This window comes from Cucurbita moschata, unplaced genomic scaffold (assembly GCF_002738365.1).
Source record: "Cucurbita moschata cultivar Rifu unplaced genomic scaffold, Cmos_1.0 Cmo_Scf00137, whole genome shotgun sequence".
NCBI classification, from domain to species: domain Eukaryota; kingdom Viridiplantae; phylum Streptophyta; class Magnoliopsida; order Cucurbitales; family Cucurbitaceae; genus Cucurbita; species Cucurbita moschata.
In genome coordinates, this window is record NW_019268653.1 from 123944 (window position 1) to 126449 (window position 2506).

At 32.6% G+C, this 2506-nt stretch overlaps 1 non-coding gene across 1 annotated transcript; it reads right to left on the reverse strand.

Annotated features, from left to right (window-relative positions):
- Positions 1-1067: 1067 nt before the first annotated feature.
- Positions 1068-1140, reverse strand: TRNAA-UGC. Its single transcript has one exon. It is a non-coding gene; the product is annotated as a tRNA-Ala (tRNA).
- Between the last annotated feature and the right edge of the window lie 1366 nt (positions 1141-2506).

A 2506-nucleotide genomic window follows, 5' to 3' on the forward strand; every position in this document is an offset into this window, starting at 1 on the left:
ATAAGTCATAAAATTCCCTCTCCACAAGTAGTATAAGTCCTCTGGAATTCATCCTCTGGAATTCATCAAATTCCCTTTACAATATTCCCTTTACAATAAGTCCTCTCTCAGCCATAATGATATAATAATCCTTATATAAGTATCTTTTCTTTTTCTCTCATACCCACCTTATATAAGTATCTTTTCTTTTTCTCAGCCATAATGATATAATAATCCTTATATAAGTATCTTTTCTTTTTCTCTCATACCCACCTTATATAAGTATCTTTTCTTTTTCTCTCATACCCACCTTATATAAGTATCTTTTCTTTTTCTCTCATACCCACCTTATATAAGTATCTTTTCTTTTTCTCTCATACCCACCTTATATAAGTATCTTTTCTTTTTCTCTCATACCCACCTTATATAAGTATCTTTTCTTTTTCTCTCATACCCACCTTATATAAGTATCTTTTCTTTTTCTCTCATACCCACCTTATATAAGTATCTTTTCTTTTTCTCTCATACCCACCTTATATAAGTATCTTTTCTTTTTCTCTCATACCCACCTTATATAAGTATCTTTTCTTTTTCTCTCATACCCACCTTATATAAGTATCTTTTCTTTTTCTCTCATACCCACCTTATATAAGTATCTTTTCTTTTTCTCTCATACCCACCTTATATAAGTATCTTTTCTTTTTCTCTCATACCCACCTTATATAAGTATCTTTTCTTTTTCTCTCATACCCACCTTATATAAGTATCTTTTCTTTTTCTCTCATACCCACCTTATATAAGTATCTTTTCTTTTTCTCTCATACCCACCTTATATAAGTATCTTTTCTTTTTCTCTCATACCCACCTTATATAAGTATCGATCCATGTACCTCTTGCATCCTAAGCGAGCGCTCTACCATCTGTGCTACATCCCCACAATTTTTGCATCACAAAATCCTACCTCATGTCATGAATAGGGAAAAATTGCTACCCAACATGTCATGAAATATTATGTTGCTACCCAACATGTCATGAATAGGGAAAAATTGAAAAGAAATAATATATTTAATATTAGATAGTCTTATTTTTGGAGATGCGGGGTATCGATCCCCGTACCTCTCGCATGCAAAGCGAGCGCTCTACCATCTGAGCTACATCCCCACAATTTTTATATCATAAAACCCTAAATGTCCCATCATCAATAATAGTGAAAATAAAAAAAAATCAAAATATTAATAACAAATAGTTTGGTTTGGTGATGCGGGCATCGATAATTGTGAAAATGAAAAAATATAATAACAAATTAAATACTTTCTTTTGGAGAGGTGGGTTATCAATCCCCGTACAACTCGCATGCAAAGCGAGCGCTCTACCATCTAAAGCTATATCTCTACAATTTTTACGTCACGAAACCCTAAACGTCTCGTCATGAATAATAGTGAAAATGAAAAAAATATCGCTACTCATTATGCCATAAATAAGGAAATATTGAATAGAAATAAATTAGTAATAACGAATAGTTTCTTTTGGAGATGCGAGGTATCGATCCCGTATCTCTCGCATCACAATTTTACATCAAAAAACTCTAAACTTCCCATCATCAATGATATTGAAAATGAAAAACTATCCCCACTCATTATGTCGTAAATAAGGAAAAATTTAAGAGAACTAATATACTTAGTAATCGTTTCCTTTGTTGATGCATGGTACGGATCCCAGTACTTATCACATGGGATGCAAACGCTCAACCATCTAAGCTATATCCTCAAGATTCTTACATCATAAAATCCTAAACATCTCGTCATCAACAATAGTGAAAATAAAAAATAATGCTATTCATTATGTCATAAATAAGAAAAGGTTGAATAGAAGTAAAATATTAATAACAAATAGTTTCTTTTGGAGGTATGGGGTATCGATCCGATCCCCGTACCAATCGCATGCCAAGCAAGAAATCTACCATCTAAGCTACATTCCCACAATACTTATATCAGAAAACCCTAAATGTCCTGTCATCAAGTGAAAATGAAAAACTATCTCCGCTAATTATGTCATAAATAAGAAAAGGTTGAATAGAAGTAAAATATTAATAACAAATAGTTTCTTTTGGAGATGCAGGATATCCCCTTACCTCTCGCATGCTAAATGAGATCTACCATCTAAGCTACATCCTCACAATTGTTGCATCATAAAACCCTCAAATTCCCATCACAAGCTACATCCCCACAATTGTTGCATCATAAAATCCTAAATTTTCCATCATCAATAATATTGAAAATGAAGAAAATCTAGAGATGCAGGGTATCGAAAATGAAGAAAATCTAGAGATGCAGGGTATCGATCCCCATACCTCTCGCATGCAAAGCGAGTGCTCTACCATCTAAGCTATATCCCCAAAATTCTTATGTCACAAAGTCCTAAACATCTCGTCATCAGTAATAGTGAAAATGAAAAACTATCCCGGCTCATTATGTCCTAAATAAGAAAAAATTGAAAAAAAAATAATATAATTAGTAATCAATTCAAT